We start from the raw sequence: 18,492 nt of genomic DNA, 5'->3' as shown, positions 1-18,492 counted from the left end.
GCTGCCATTTATTTCTCAGTCAATATAACCAAAGGAAAGGTTCATTCACTTTGAAAAAACACTGCAGTCAGGCACCATCTCCCAACAGAAGTCTAAATTAAAGAGACTGTTATGCTTAAAATGGAGTTTGGTACAGTCAATTCCCAGAATTGTTATTTGAAGTTTTATGCAAATTGCATGTATGCTTAGGGATTTTTACAGGCATATTTTTAACATATGTAAAAGGAAATTGAGAGATCCATTATTAAGCCTTCTACTTATTGTTGTGAATGACCCATCCCCTGCAGAGTAGCACTTCCTTCAGCACTCAAATAGTTTATTGTACTCAGCATTTATTGCTGAAGCATAATTGAAAGTGTATTTTAGAAGAAACCTATATGGCATAGTGGAATAATAATGAACTATAGTCCAGATGGCATCAAGATGTGAGGCATTAAAGGACATCTCATTCATCAGAAAGTACTGTACATTAAGTTCTCAGTTTATTCGCTGCTTAACTCTATCTAAAATCATGTTCCTATAGCAACTCTGTGAATATACAGATATGCCTGAAAGAGTTATATACCAGTAAGGATTCTTGTCTCCAGCGCATACATTGCAGTTTAACACATCTTTGGGCAGGAACTTCCATTTAGGGATTGCCAGAAAATCCCCTTGTCCTTTCATTCAGGAGAATTACAGTCCCTGTCTTCTCCTAACATCCCAGGAGCTTTACTGATATGCACAAACATCTCCAGCTCTGCCTCACTAGGGGCAACTGTGTTATTTAAAACCCAATCTCATCAATTTCAGTTGGAAACAACAGCAGCTACTTGATCACAATTTCAAAAATAAAAGACTGGATTATATTTCTCAAGGTCCTTAGAACCGTTTTCTTTTCATGGAACATCTAAAAGATATTTTCATCATGAAAACATTGTGATGGAAAATATGATGTTTGGACAAGTCAGAAATTTAATGTTTTTCTTGTCTTTAAGAATAACCTTCTCAACCAACTGAAGTAACTAGTCTCCCTTCCTTCATTCTCTCACTTCCTCAAAGCACTAGGACACTGGTATTAGGAAGGATTTAAATATAATATGTAAAGAAACTAAGGATTTATGGAAGTGAAAAGCAATGGCACACATACCAAGCAATGGCACACCTACCAATCTTACAGGAGACTCTGGAGCTATCATGTGTTGCTTGAGTTAATCTTGAGAATAGGTACGCATGGTAACCCACAATATCAGCTATTTTACATAAATTGAGTCAGGACGGGTTGACCTTTGGAGTTTTCTCTAAAGGTCACAGATATCTTGACAGATTTTCAAAAATTAAATCTCAAGAAAGAATCAGTTCTTTTAACATTCAAAATCTTCAAACTACCTTTTCCAGAGCACCTAGCAGATCTTCAAGTGGAATAAATATTTTGCAACCAGGAAATTGGCCACAGGCTCTGTGAAAGTGATCTCTTTTTCTCTGCTAAGCAGAATAGTTACATTCTAGAGCAGTATTAGATCAATGAAGCTATAAATGCAAACAGCAGTCTCACAAGTGCAAAAGATATTCTTTGATCCATTCCTTGAGACTCCTTGGAAAGCATTGCCTAGGTTGGCATTTAATCTACCAATCCAGGCCCTCAAAATGCTCTCTCTAAACTCTGCTTTGTAATGTCTAGGATCACAAGAAAATAAATAAATAAATAAATAAATAAAGTATTAAAACATGATCTTGAACAAGTCTCAAGAACATTTTAGTGCCCTTTGAGGTGATCTTGCTGGCAACATAGCTGTTAGATGACAGTTCTTGTCTTAGAAATATTTACTTCTAAGCAAAACAAATTATTTTGAAGCAGCACCACCTCTTATCTGCTGTTTAAGGGAAATTTTATCAAATTTACACCACTACAGAAATCTGAAACAATTAAAATGTTAACTAACAACAGAGATCTTTCAAATAAAACTTAATAGCCTTGTCTTCATTATCCACACTACATACAAGAAATTACGCTAGTTAAGAAAAAGAAAGGGAAAGTCTGCTTCTGCAAACATTCCAGCAGGCAGACAGAGAGGAGGCGGGTTATTTATAGCTTTGGTTATAGCACACTGGGATAGGGGTTATGAACAAGGCCTTCTGTCAACTACTTCTCAAAATGATTTAGTTAGTATTTAGCCAGGCATAGAGATCCTATGGAGGGCTTCGTGGAGACTGCAGGGATGCTCCAGGTGACAGTAAAAGATAAAATACTAGGCTATGGAAATAACACTGATAATGTTCAGTTCTAAATAGTGTTGAACTTTGCTCTGACACACACTCAGCACTGATTTTATACTACTCTAACCTCATTGATTTCAGCAGGGCTAGTCATGATTGACCTGGAGCAAGTCAGATAAGACCCAACCATTTTGCTTTATTCCCTGGACCACAGAGCAAAATATTCACTATCTTCAATTTCAAATATAGAATTTGAATCTGAGAGCCAGCTGACCCTCAAAACCAAGTGAAATCAGCCACAATGAAAGTTCCTCATTTTGCCTCATTTTGCATTTTCCATGAAATAGTAGAAGTCTGTCTAATACAAACTGCTGATGCAAGTACCACAGTCTTCAAAACAAAACACCAATATTGTGGAACGCCACAGACAACAAAGTATTCTCAGCTGAATATATCAGGAGGTACACAGACCTTAGAAGATGAGATGCTAAGCACACTACCTGATAATCAGGAATAAGTATTACTATGTAGAAAATGTCTTTTACTGTATTCAGTGCAGCACTGGGTTCATCAGTCTTTCACTGACTCACCTTTTGAATTGATAATCTAGCATGCAAATAAACCATCAGACTAATATTTTAAAACAAAAACAGATCAGAAGGCCCAGAAATAAAACAGGAGATGATAATCAGAAGAAAAGTGAAAAAAGAAAACACTATCAGACTACAAAGTTCTGCATCCTTCGTGGTTACACTGGGAAACACCCTGGACCACAGGCAGAAATAACTTTTCAAGCTAAGCAATTCATGCGCTACTACTTTAAAAATCTACCTAATCAATTAAGCATAAAGATCTTCAACCTCATTAAAAGTAAGAACTCTATCCCTTAAGGATCAACAAAGCTGGGTCACCCCAAACTAGTAAACAGTTTCCTGGGACAATAAACCTCTATGCTGAATATCAACTTGCATCAGACACATGCTACGTGAACTGTGTAACAGAGATTTTATTTTAAATCCACTGATTTGAACTCATCCACTAAGCCAAGACAGAATTAAAGTAACATGTTGTTTAATCAGAAGTTGTTGATCTTTCCTCTTTAGGCTTTCCTGGTTTCCTTCCGCCTCTGTGGACTTCATGTTAATGTTCTAACTTGCATGAGGATTATTCAATCTTTCATCAGGCCATTAAGGGTGGGGAATTAAGAGTTTTACAACCCACAGCACATTTTCATCTTCAGCAAGGATTTGGATAAGAAAAATTACAAAATAACCTTGTGTTAAACAAGACAAGAAGCAGTAGAGCATTTGGAATATTTCTATGCATTTTTATATTCTCTTTTGCAACCAGCCATCTGTTTCATCCCAATCCAGCTGCATAAAGCAGCTATAGTCTGAAGACTGTTCCTGGAAAGGGTGAGGCCTCCAGGCCAATGATACAGATGCTAGAACTCTAGTCAAGCAGTGAAGACAAAAAGTTAGCCTGCCGTATGTTAAAAAGGAGCTTTTCTTAGCAGAATGGGTTTGGAGATGGTCAAGGTTTTGCTTATGATTTTTAATCAATATTTATATGTAAAAGATATCTAAAGTAGAATATAATTTTGCTCTCTTGTTCTGGTAGCTATTTGTACCTCGATTTTATGAGAAAGTTAATGAGATTGATATGCAATAGCCTTAGGGATGTTATGATACTATATTATGATACTATAGCATACAGCTAGGAATTTCATAGAAGAGAGTGTGGTACCCTGCCTCATGGAAAAAAAAAAAGGCGGCAAACCATTAATGCAAGGGGAAAAGAAAAAAAAATAATAATCAGGACAAAGAAACCAAACTCAGTGACATGGCTGCCACCCTTTACTGAAATCATCATTAGACACCCAGCTTGAAGCAAAGACAGGTTTTGTTTAACAGTATTGTCAAAACTCATGAGAACTTCTGTATTAAGAAGCCCCAGCAGATCATGGTGCTTTACCTGCTCCCCTTCGTTTATCACCACCACCACCACTATTGAATGCCCATCAGCACCCAGTACCTTCTCCATACCACTCTTGCAACAAAGTTTTATAAGATTCAATTAATCTATTGCCTATTTTAAGCTGTCCTCATCACGTACAGCCAGTAATGACAGTGAACAGAGCATAGCTTGGAAGTTGCACCTTCTGACAACAGACTGTCAGGCCTGTATATTCCATCAAATTCTGAAATCTGAGCATTTGACACTCAGGCCATGTGTCCAGTTGGACTCCTGACAAAGATTTCCAGTTCTCAGACCATCCTTGTGAACATTCAAAGCATAGATATAGTAGTAAGAGTAAATAAATAAGAATTTAATTTATAGTTCTAAATAGGTGCTATACCTGAAAAAGATCTCCATCAAGGGCAACAACAACTTACCAGAACACACAAATAACTGAAACTTAGACTAGAGCTTTATAAAGATATAGAACAGGCCTTCATGTGTTATCACTCAATAGGAAGGCCACAGAAAATTCCAGATGTCCACAAACCTGACAAACTAATTCTGCTCTCATTTAGGTATATAAGAAATTACAATTTAAATGGAAACAGCATGTCTAGTTTTTAATGTTTAAAAGAAAAAAAATAACTGGGAGAAGCACTGCAACATGCAATTTAAGATGTTTCTAAGAAAGATATGTGCTATTCAAGGGAGAATGAAGAAACATGCTTTTGTTAAACTTCAGAGTAGTAAAACCTTAAGAGTAATCACTTACATTTTTATGTTAATCAGAGTCACCACATCAGCATCTGTGATATGACTGATGCTAGAATACCTTTTTCTTTCAGATATCCATTGGAGAGTGAATTAAAAATATCAGAATATACTGCATTCTGCTGCTAACAGTTCTATAGGCAATGCAGAGATGGAAAGAAATACTTCAACAAATTTAGCGTTTAAACAAAATAGCTTTGTCAGTGTGGATCAGCTATAAATACCAAACATAACAATCTTGCTATTCACAAACACATACAGAAGAAAAAAAGGAGAATAAACATTTGCTAGTATCCACATCAGCCTACCTGCTCCAAAGAATTTGTCCAGCTATATATATAAAAAAATTAAATCATAACTTGCATATTTCCAATCAAATACATTAAACTTTTAATTCAATACAGACAAAGCTATAACATACATACATACAGATACCATAGTATGAACCACTGCATGCTAAAACCATTTCATCTTCCTTCCTTAAAAGAGCATAAATGTATATCAGTATTTTCAAATAGTGGATGAATTGGTCTTAGAGTAAATCTCTTTGTAGACTGACTTAGGCTTCAGAATGCAATGGTATTGGCAATTCCAAAATAGATGTAATAGGAAGGAACAAAATTATTTTAGTTTGCCTGGAAGGCAGCAGATAGTGCATTAATAAACAAAAATTTCTCTTTTACTTTTGGAATAAACTTAGCTGACTGTGACTAGTTAAAATTAACATGCTCATTCTTTCGAGGCAAGTAGTTTCTGAAATAGGTTTTCTACTATAAATACAAATCCAATTCAACACTTACTGAATTTCACTAGGGGGAAAAAAAAAGTCTTTGCACTCTGGGGCATACAAAGTAAAATCTGCAAGTAAACATACTACTTATTTTAAAGCTGTATATTTTGACATACTCTTATTTCCATTTATATAGTGTAGACAAGTACTAACATTTAAAAACATTTCACAGTATAAACTACACCAAAAGAACTCCATTCAGTTCCAAAAGCAACTCTTGCATTTACTGTCACTTGGCAGTATGACTACTTTCTGTTTACAGTGCTGTTCTAGTGACAGGAATATTAATTTTCAAATACCTCTATTTAAAGAATGAAGCACTTAGGATCCTAAAAACTTTGTTAGTCTTTAAATAAAAAGAAAAAACAGAAAGCATCTCTACAAAGAGATTTTTAAAGTCACCTGAATGCTGTTGTTACAGACTTTAACTGTTATATATTTACAGTAATACTTTGTTTTAACTGTTATATATTTACAGTAATAGCTACAGACTATTCTCCCCTTTAAAGTACCTAAGCTCCTTTCCTAAGGCATGGCAGAACTAGACGCTCTGGACAGTATCCCTGTTAACCCAGGGAATGCCCCAGAACTTGCCTACAAAGAGAGTGAAGATCAGGATCTACTCTTTCCCAGAGGTTAGGACAAAAAAAAATCTGCCTCTGCAACTCAATGACAGGCTTTGTACCATAAGACTGTAATGATTTTGCATCTTTTGTGGCTCAGACTCACGGATCACCTAATACATAAGCAATATCTAGATTACGCAGTCAAAAGCACAGACGCATCCAGCAAAGAAAGTGTGTGTGAAACAAGCAAGGAGGCTAAGTTGTCCCTGCATATAAAGTAAAAAGACAGAAAATAGGACTGGGAATACAGTCTAAATCTCCTGGCACAAGCTAGGATAAGCTTTAACTTTTCTACTCTTTTAAAGAGCTTACTGCAATGTTTGTCTCAAAAATATTTAGAAAACCAATGAGGTTTGCTATGCTCCTAGCTGTTGCAAATATATCTTGTTTGTTCCAGAAAAAAAAGCAAGGTATGATTCAAGATAAATCATATATCAGACTTCTTAGTCAGATGGCTGGTGTGTGTTCAGCATGATAGTCCTTGTTTGCTCTGTGCAGAAATGACTCAGAAGCAAGTTCCACATTTGTCAGTCCCAGCAAGGGATACAACAGCAATTAAAATCTCTAACAATTGGTTGAGGATCAAATAGATCTCATGCATCTAGATCTAATAGATGAGAATTGATTTTCTAGGACTTATTCAACATCATATCATAATATCTAAATATATCTGATGGAAACATTAATGTTAAAAAAAAAAGGAAAGGAACAAATTGGCCTAGTTAGTAAGTTAATTCATGGAAGTGCGAGCGCTCACTGGCAGCTGCAACCAAAGAATTCTTATTAAATAGTTCTTTCTTTGAGACTTGAATAGATTGCCAGAGAACAGCACTAGAATAAGAAAAAACTATTTACAGAAGTAACTCCCATGTCTCCTACTTCTCGCTGATTTGAGATCAGTGTGCAGTTAAATTTTCATGTATGTTTTCAGATTTTTTCAATACTTTGATAAGAATTAGATGTAATAAAGGACTTGGACATCTACAAGTTACCTTTCACTTTAATTTTTAGCTGCTTAGTCCCAAGTCTGAAAGTTAGGATCCTATGACAGGACTCCAGGGACAAAGCTAGACATTTTAAAGGATATAAAAAAATATCTTGCACACCAATCAGGAAGTTGCCTAGGCGTAACCAACAGGAAAACTAAGAAAAGCAAAATATATAAAAATCCATCCCTTTCCTGGCATACCTTCAGTGAAGTAGGTGTCAGAATGAGGGTAAGTGCCAACTGCTTTTCTTTCAATAATTAGGAGATAATGATTCTATTGTAAAATACGGATGGAGAAGAAAGAAAACATATTTTACACCAAAGTACAATCCAAGAACACTCACCTGTGAAATGGAAGATGCAAATTCACTTGCCTTTTCTGCCTGAGGTGATTCAAATACAGCTTTAATGATGCATCCTCATCATCAAATTGTGGCATTCTCTGGATAGGACATTCCTCCCACCTAATGTTAAGAAAATAACAAAACACGCCACCCACACTCCAAAACCTACCAAATACTCAAAACTAATTCTGGTCTCTGTCCTCTGACTTTTCCCCAAGCAGATCAACGACTCAATTGCTGTGCTTTTGACACCCTGTACTCAATGATCCCCTCTCGTGCTCTCCTTGGCCAAGTCAATTCAGGGTTATTTTCTGTTCCTTTTCTCTTACATCCATCCAATGGATTGTAAAATTACAGTTTTAAACATCAGTCTCATTTTGCTACTTCAAATATTTAAGAACCAAAACTAGCAATTAGTTTTCTTCCTCACAGATTTTAATATTCTTTCAAAACTGCTACTAAGCTTATTATAGAGACCATAAGGGACCTCCTGAAGTACTATAAAGATACGCATGCTGGGAACAATGATACAATATGAATTCACTAGCAGTTAGTGGGCACATTTTATGGAAAATTAGACATATCCCTTGGTAGCCTAACTTTTGATAGGCTCTTTCAATCAAAATACCTTTCCACCCATGAACAGAAATGCTTAGTCAAAATTCCACCAGCATAAGAAAACATAAAACCACTTGAAATAGCCCTAGTGGATCAGACCAAAGCATCTCACTAGCCCAATACTGAGCTTTCAAAAAAAGGTTCATTAATAGACACTTTTAGAAGTAAAATGAGGAATATACCTTTTATACAATACAGCCTCATTATTCAAACAAATTTAGTCTGTAGCACCTTAAGAAATTTCTGGGAGCCCTCTTGCATCCTTTTAAAGGGAAAAAAAAAAATACATTCCTTTGCCATCTGCCACTTACCTAGCACCAAGGCTGGTTTAAGTTGTAGATTAAACACCACAGTTACCAATTAAGCAATTTCAGGTTTCTTTCAGTAGTCTCATATGAGTTCTGTTTGATTCTGGCAATCGTTTACTATCTTCCTGATTAAATACCTCTTCTACTGCACATCATTTGAGGCTATGCTTTAGGTTTGCTCCTCATTAGGTGGAATCTTGCTCCTGTGTATTAAGTAACAATGCAGTGAGTAACAATCACAATGATTTAGCTTTGTGTGTTATGGATGTATGTTTCTTGAGTTCAAATTCATACCTCAGTGGTCTATCAGTTCCCCTCTGGTGGCATCTCTAGGACTTAAACAAGTTTTGGGGGGTGGGGGGATTGTGCCTATAGTAAGTAACTGCTCAAACCTCTTTTCATTTGACTTAAACACAGTACCACCATATTATGCCTGAGCTCTTGCTCTTTTCTGTGTTTAGATACAATTTTCACTTTCAAAAATACTGTCTTTTTACTTCCAATGGGAACCTGCTTAGGAATGCTGGACTTTTTTTTTTCCTCATGCTCTAAACTATTTATTATAAACTATTTCTAATTCCCTCTTAAAATATTTTAATCTGTACATAGCCACTACTAAACTGAACGGGTGGATTATTCCTACAAAGATTTTGAATTTATCTGTATTACCGTTACCATATATATAAAACTCATAGAACTCTCTTTTCATAACTGCATCTCAAACTAGGACCTGTGTATTGCTCAAGGCTAAAAATCAAGAGATACTGCTATTTTTTCAGTTCCATTACCGGCGACTCTGAAAGCAACCATTTATGAAATCCAAATGTCTGCATCATCACCCATCAGAACATTCATCCAGTCAAAATAAGCACTTTGCATAATGCTAAACATCTGCATTTCATGATTTTTAAATGGTACAAATTTCTTTGCTTATAAAGTATACACTGTATTTCAAAGCCAATAAATATTACAAAAATCACACTACTGTAGTTTACATTGACAACAAAACCACAAACCCTAAATGTCTCACAGAATATTTTTAAGCCTTTTAGAATGAAGTAAGATTTTTAACCAATGTTTCACATTAAAGCTCTGATATGACATGAAGTAAAATATTATGAACAATCCTGTTGTTATCAAAATCTGTTTCCATTGTTGAGGCGAATGCCTATTTCTTCCAGCTAGCAACAATAAGAACCCACACACACACCATTTTAGACAAAACAATATGAATCGTTAGCTAGGTTAGATGAACGAAATGGCCTTTTTTTACCAAAGAGAGAGAGTAAAGTGTTATCATAATACAGCTCATAGAGTAGATGAAAACTATGCTACTTGTACAGCCATTTTCAGATAAAGGGTATTTCCAAATCAAATCCATGTTTATATATTTTCAACAGTGACTGCGATCTCCACACATATAACTAGCCTAGCATGTCCTAACACCGAAGTCACCTACATCCTGAGGAAATACAAACCTCCTTATAATGCACTACAAAGTCTCATAAATTTTAAAAATTATCTTTGACTTCACTGAGACTAAGACAGCAGGTATTCTGTGACAGAAGAAATTACCTTAATTATAATAAACTATGTTACTTCTTTTCCAGAAATGCAAACAGGTCTACAACCCTCAAAAATGCCTCCTATAAAAGAACTATAGATAACTATGATAGTCAGGAAGTCGTCATAAGAGTTTTGATATGTTTTTAGTAACCATTTTTATGTAACTTGAAATACAAGCAGTCTCTCCTAAATTACTCCAGCATTACAGCTCAGTTTGTTTTCCATTGCTGTTGTTGATGAAAATTCTAATCTAAATCACAAGAATTTGAGCATGAGCATTCTACATGGAAAAAAAAAAATCTTTAAAACTCAAAGCATTTAGAGTTTATTTGGAAATCATACTAATTTAATGGCGGGTCACATACCAAGGAAAGTCACAGTCAAAGTGATTCTATCTTCTATTCAAGAAGATCTTATTTTGCTCTGGCAGAATCATATTTTTAGAGACAGAGAGGAGCAAGTCTGTAACATTTATGTCACTTCACCAGGCCACACTTTTCTTAAGAATTTATTTTTTTCTTTCAAAAGTGGTCTTGAACAGCCTGCATAAAGGCTAGATAATAACCCTTAGCTGCTCAGCACCTACAATTTTCTAAAAATCTAACAAGCACACAGCCACCTAACTACAGCTTTAGTAAATAGAATCTCCCTTCATGCAGGCACAATTTTCATACATCTGTTCCTTCGTACATGCAGGTTCTTTTGCGGGTACAAAACACCTGTGCAAAGAAATAGCACAGGTGAACCTGAAAAGCATTTTGAAGAATCTGGATTCTATCACATGTGTACAGAAGTGTTGGGAAGTTTAAAAAAAAAACAAAACAAAAAAACAGACAAACCAGCACACTGCCTCAGGAGAAAAAAGCCTGGAAGTTGCACTCACTAAATAGGACACCATATTGAATTGCCTGTGAAAAATATGTTGCACTATTTCATCAACAGATGATGTTTGTTTGAGTGTTTGTTCTGTGTTTGTTTGAGTTGTTAAGGTATGCGGGCAGATGACCGGGCTCTGGCATTGCATTTAGCTGTCTGAACACAACATAACTATTGAACATGATATGAGAAATTGCCAGACATATTGAATAACAGAGTGAGAATCTGACAAAAGTTGCAAATCACACTGAGAGGAATGGCCAGATTTCACAGGTGGTTAAGGGAGAGTCAGGACAGAAATGGCTGAATCTCATGGGTAGTTAAAGAGGGGCACTGGTGGCCTTTTGGGGAGTGGACTCTTGCAAAGCCAGTGGTACCTAGGTACAACTGGGACCCATGGGGTAGAAGTAATTACATGCAAGTTGTTAATTTTGGGAAGACGAGGGTGGAGATAAGGAGGGATCAAGATGAATCAACAAGGGACAAGACCAGGAAAACGGAGAGGCGTCGGGGAATAAAAGAGACCTGACACACGTAAGCAAGCTACTGGTCAGTATGCTTGTCTGGCTGATGTTGTTCATGTTTATGAGCTCTCTGTGTGTTTGTGTAGGTGCCCACAAAGGCTGGCTGTGCCTGTAATGTGTGTGTTTGTGTGTGTATATGTGTGTGCTCACTGGGAAGTACCCTGGCTACAGACTGCCTGGAAACAGAGAGAAGCTGCCACCTCGCATCTAGCAGGGTTCAACTACCTTTAAAACAAGTCGTATCATTTTAACTCTGAACTTGCTAACATTCACTTCTTTACATTTGCAGACTCAATTCACACTTCCTCTATCACTAAATATGAGGAAAAAATCAAAATACATTCTCATATGATCCATCAGTTCTTGTGTCTCTTCTATAGTATTTTTTTTCTCCCTCCTCAGTTCACCAGAGAAGTATCTAGCAATTATTTGGTCATTCAAACATACTAGGATAGCTACAAGTTCATTTAGATAGTGAAATGAAAGAGTAAGTTGTCAATATATTTAAAACAAATGCATGTAAGCAGTTCTCTATGCTTTATCCATTAGGCTTGAAGAATCAGGACAGAACAAGGTTTGAGTCGACTATAAACGATAACACAGAGATATCACTTCCATCTGCCAATAATAAACGATGACCAACCACTCTGTTCAAATAAGATGCCAATCTACTTGAAAATGTCAATACATTTTGAAGCAAGAATCCGCAAGTCATTTGGAAATTCCACAAGGAATTTCACAGTTAATTCTAATGAAGGAAGCAAGTGCTTATGTATTGCTAGTACAGCCCCATAGTTTTTGAAACCAGGATTTGCCTATTTACTTGAACTTTTAGAACAGTGTTCATGGGAATATATGAGAATATCAAGAATTGTGGGAGTTTTTAGACTGGATTTTGTTTGAGTGTGCTGTGCTATATGCCAACTTCTATTGATTACTCTCTCTAATTTATTACAACAGCATTTTTTGATAGCAACATGATGGGAGTGCCCTACAGCTGAGAGAGCATAAAAAGAAACATTCCAAGCATTCTGCATCAAGCAGCAAACTTACTTTTTTTGTTTGGGGGAGTTGTTTATTTTTTTATTTTTGTTTTTGTTTCTTTTAACTGTGGTTCTTTTATCACCAGGTCAATTTAGATTAGTAGGTCTACCAGTACTGGTGAAACACAATTTTTTACACAGTGCTCACAGAACTACGTTTTTAACCACATTAATATTTCACCTTCTTAAAGAGTACTTTACAGATGAGAAAGTGAAATATTTTTACATTTTTCAGTTAAAAGCATATTCTAATTTGTTGTAATGCAGGAGAAATTAATCATGTGACCAGAAATAAAGTCCCTGAAAAAAGCATATATTTCAAAATGTAAAAAAATACCTTTAAAGTCTAGTAGACCAGTCATCTCATGCGGTTAGATTTCTACATAAGAAATCTTAGAAAGTTTTGAGATGAAGGCTAAAGATGAAGCAAGACAGATTTAACATAAAAAAACTCATGAAAAATCCCAGTCTGCAAATAATTTTCCAAGTGACAAATGAGAGAATAATGATTATCTTACAATGAGTGTAGCATCTTTTGATGTACATGTGAAAACTAATCCAGAAGTGAATGAATTATAAACTTCTGCTAGTACAGGTTCTAGGGAAGTTCAATAAAGGTTGGCAAAGTTTTTTAAGAACTGCAAGCATATAATATACATTATATAAAAAACCAGAGTTCACTATACAATATAGCAAGGATCTTTATGGAAGAAGCAAATGGGAGAGATACTAGATCATCTGCCTATTCCGTGATCCAAACATCGTTGAAGGGTAAGCATGTGTTAAAAGCTACTCAAATGATCATAAGCTTTCCATACTCATTAAACATAGTTAATACGTGTAAATCAAGTAAAGTCAGTGTATCGTTTTTAAAAGTTTAAAATTCTAGATCTTATTTACAAAGGTATTCAGATCCCAATTCATACCGTTTGCTCACAGAAAGACTTTTACTGAAGTCAAAGGGAAGATTAATATCAAAAGTATTCATTGTGTAGCAGTTCAGGTTTTAAACAAGTTCTACTGATGTAAGTTTTTCTCATAGGAGTAGAAATTCACCCCTAACAGAGACCTATTCTTTTCTGCTAATTAGAAGAAACTCAGAAGAAGGATCTACATTAGTCTAAAGTCAGAAACAAGAGTAAAAAAAGTGCATCAATTAAGTGCATTCAATAAGCCACCTTTACACCAGTTTGAATGATAATTATCTCAATAATTTTAGAATTATTTAAATTAGGTCTTTGTATGCACTATACTTCTTAATGCATACTACTTCACTGTTTAGGTGAGTCAATGAAACAACATAAAAAGTATTAAACTGCCAGAACACTCACCACATAGCAAACAAGAAGTCTGTATTTCGCACTTAACTCCAGATTTGATAAATGGATGACCTGTATAGCAACAGTCATAAAATAGTTTTGCTTCTATATATTTCAAAATTCAGTATTTCAAAAAAACTTAAATTCTAACTCCAGTTCAAATCTCTACAAATCTGCAAATGTCTACCTATATCCTAAACATTTGAGGAAAGACTATTTTGGATTCCTGAAAACACAGATTATTGACAGTCAAAAAGATGGAGAAGACATTTCAATTAAGCATGCTATTATTGTCAGACAACAATCACAATACAAAAAGTTCTGATTCTATTCATTCTACTTTACATTGCAGGAACATATTTAGAAAGACAATGTGTTAGTATAGCCAGGGCTTTGGAGGTGGACGACAGTTGAATAAGGAAATAAAATATAAATATTATTTGACATAAGAGAAGATTGTACACTAATAAGGTAAAATAACGAGACAAATGTCTGTTTCATTTAGAAAGTAAGTATCATCAAGTCTTGGCATGGTTTTTGACAGCACTCATCATCAGCTGCCACTGACTTCTCTACTGTTCACGTTTAGCACTTCTTGGAAGATCCAGCCTTTTTTCATTTCTGACCTATCCTGCAATCACTGCACTTGAATAACTTCTCGCTGAACTGTACGTCTGCTTCACCTGCACTCAGTTGTAGAACCTAAGTCCTGCATATTGCAAGTTCTTCAGGACAGAAAATATGTCTAATTCATTCCCTTTATTTTGTAAAGAAAAACATATATTTGCCTAAGGGGAATTTAAAGACACCACAGAGACTTCACACTGATAAAAACTAGAGAACAAAACCAGATTGTATTGGATGTTCAGTATGACAAATCTTTGCCTCTGATCATTTACAAGTGCTATCTAATTTGAAATGAATGCATCAACCTTGCGTACAATACATTCCTTCTTTAATGTGTCTCCGTTGACACAGATCTAAGCAGGTATATATTTAAAGACTTATTTTCTTTTTAATAAAATCAAACAGATTAAATATGATGTGCTAATGTGCTATTTCAGGATTTGTGGTAATAAAATGCCAAAGAACAAGCTGCAAGCTGTTTGTTACTTAAGATACTCAAAGAATTAATTTTATGCTGGCATATACTGTAATTAGAAATAGCTCTGTGCATCATGATTAAACTAGTAGCTATGGAAACCAAAGCAGACTAAAATAAGTGTAAAAGGAGAATACTGAATAAACCAATCATAAAACTCTTTTAATCTGTTTATTTTTAATCTTTTTCATAATGCAAATTGGAATACTAAGGGTAGATATTACTTTATTTTCCTTAACCTTTGTATGTTTGGAAAGAACAGTATTCTTTCCAAACTGCTTCCTAGCAAAGGTATCAGATTTTGTTTTCACATCAGAACTTCTCAGCCCACATAATCTTAGGTGTTAAAAGCACACAATTTTTAATGACCCATTTTGTATTAAATAATTGTATATATTTATCCCTTTATAAAATGAGAACTCTGTGGTTTCAAGAGTGTAAAATCTCCACTGTGCTCCATCCCCTTAACCATTCTGATAGCCATCTGCTGAACATATTCCAGTTTAGCAATCTCCTTACGGGTGGGGGGAAGGATGGACATATCTCCATGCAGTACTACGTTGCATCAGTACTAACCTGATGCAATCTCAAGTGCTGAATGAGGGGGAAGAATCACTTCCCTTGCTATGCTAGCTACACGTACTGTGGCCACCAAGCATGCAGATAGCTTTCATCGCACAGTGAGAATTTAATATGAGTCACCATTCACAGCTGTTTCGTGGCCAGCAGTGACTGGCCACCAGCTTATGCTGTTGCATGGGGTTATGCCAGCCTAGCTGCAGGACTTTATGTCTGCTCTTACCGAATTTCACCAGATACCTTTTGGTCCACTCCTGCAGCTAGCTGAGGTCCCTTTGAATGCTAGCCCTGCGTATAGCCCAGCATATAGACTGCCTCCCTCCCCCACCCATTTCACTGTCATTCACAAACATAAGGGCACCTTCCATCCCATCATCCAGGTCAATGATGAAAATGTTAAGCAATATTTGCACCAGTATCAGCCTCTAAAAAGCATCACTTGTAAGCAGCCACTAATTAGGCTTCAAGCTGTTCACCTCTGCTCTTTGAGACATATAGTGCAGCTGCTTTCCCACCCACGTTGTGGCCACCAGTCTACAATGCTGTAAGAAACCATATCAAAATACTTGATTAAGTCAAGGCAAACATCATTGTTTACCTGTTCTCCCCTTGTCCGCAGAGCCAGCTGTCTCATTACAGAAAGTAATCAGGTTAGTCAGACATGATTTGTCCTTGGTAAAGGCTGTTCTCAACCACCTTATTTACCTTCCTGTGCCTGGCTATGGCTTCCAGGAAGATTTATTCCATGTACAGTTCCCTGGATATCCTTCTTTTCCCTCTTGAAAATGGGCACGTTATTTACCTTTCTCCAGTCACTGGAGACCTCTTATAATCACCACAAGCTTTCAAAAAAGATGGGGAATAGCCCCCTCACAATAACAGCAACATTGGATGCACAGCCAGCAGTCTCAGTTTACTTACATGGACTCTAACTCAATCTACCTTTAACATAGGTAGCATTTCTCTCCCCGAAACTCTCCCAGTAGGCACAGAGGTCTGGGAGGCTAGTGACCAGAGGCCCAAAGAGAGCACTTTAAGATTTTTCAAACCTTAAAATGGAAAAACGTTAGGTATATTAGCTATATTACAGATTAATATACTGTACCTGCCTTTGCAAAGGGACAATTTATGCCACTCTGTGCCAATATTTGGTATGTTATTGGGCCATTAATGTAAGAGAACTGTTCAGAAAACACACTTTTCTCAGAAGAAGACTGTGGCAGGGGACCTGGTCCAAATATATGCCATTCTCTGGGCTGTGGCCAACATTTCAGATATGATGTTTTTAATAACAGTACCTTCAGACAGACTTAAACAGTTTTCCGGTATGAAAGATCTGACATTGGCATGGTCAGAAAAGGTTTTGTTGTTGATTGGGATCATGTTTTGAAATGAAAAAATTGTATAGAAAAAACTAAGATCTTTTTTCCTGACTGCCAAAATAATCAATACAAAAGCAAATAAATTCTTGCACTTCCAAGTCTCTTTTCAAGAAAGCACTTGGTCCAAAAAGTTCAATGTCATCATTCTCAGTTAAGCACTTTCCTGGGCTACTCCTTCTGCTGCTTCCCATCACCAGTGCAAATATTCATAACACAAAATATGCAGAGCAACACTTTGAAGGACACAGACATTTTCCCCCCCCCCTGCTACTTCTGTCTGTGGGTTTTGCTTCAAAAAGTGTTTCCTACTATTGCATCTCCTCTACTTCATAGGAGCTAACATCTCTGTATCTCTGTGCTAAAGGAAGGAAATCTAGTAGACTCAGCGATTTTGACAGGACCTCATCAACTTTCATCATACCAGCATCACTTGAGTAAGGAAAACTGTCATTATCTTCATCTTTAAATTCAAATTCTGTGACCTGCACAGTGACTACATTCAACGTTTTTTTCTGCATTTGAAGTTATACCTTCATCAGCAGATGTAGGTAATAATTTCTTCCCAACTTTGGAAAAAAAAGATGACAAACATAAAACTATGATTGGGTTTGGTTTTGCAACTGTATTGTTACAACTGAACAAGAAGAGAATGTAAAAGTTCATATCTGTAAAAACATGGTGATTAGCCACGTCCATTTCTCACAACCTATGGAACTTTTGCACTGAAAAATGAGGAAAAATCTCCAATTAATCTCTCTACTATGCTGTTGGAATGATTATAGTTTTAGAAGTCAGTTGAAAAATTTTACCTCTCAGAGTGCAGGGATGTTGCCAATGAATTTAAGTGGTCTTAGGGAGAAAAGGAAACAAAAAAGCTTCAGTAAAATGAATTAGTATCCAGGATAAAGAAATCATGTCTAGCTAGGATACCTGTGAAATTTTACCTGTTAATGAAAGTGAGAAGTCCTAAACACACAAGTCAATAGCAAAATATTCACTATTTTTTTCCTACACCAGTATCAGTCCCTTCATTCACCTATGCTATTATCATCCTCTCTTCCCCCACTCTAATAACTTCAATGATTGCACTAGCTTTCCCATACAGTATCAAAGCATATCTGACAATATCCTGACCGGTTTCACTATTAACAACAGGATTCTCACCAAAAGTCAAAATTACTCAAGAAGATATCACAAAGAGAGTTTTTTTGGTACACTCGAGAGCACTTCTCTTTTCAAAGATCATCAAAATGTTGCATATTTCACAAGCAACATTTTGGAACCAGCCTTCTCCAACACGCTCCCTCCCACTCACTACTAGCAGTATATTTTATTTTCTTTAACAGAAAATTGATTACTGCAACTTTGTTGAGCCACTGCCTACCCACCTCATCAACATCTGAAGCAATTGCTGGACTGCTTCATAAGCTTAGAAAGACAGAAATAATCACCTACCAGGACTAAACAGATATTTCTCTTGGCAATAATCCAGGTGAGT

Source organism: Aptenodytes patagonicus, chromosome 4 (genome assembly GCF_965638725.1).
Source record: "Aptenodytes patagonicus chromosome 4, bAptPat1.pri.cur, whole genome shotgun sequence".
Taxonomy (NCBI): domain Eukaryota; kingdom Metazoa; phylum Chordata; class Aves; order Sphenisciformes; family Spheniscidae; genus Aptenodytes; species Aptenodytes patagonicus.
The sequence above is the reverse complement of the archived record's forward strand: the minus strand, read 5'-3'. Positions refer to the sequence as shown.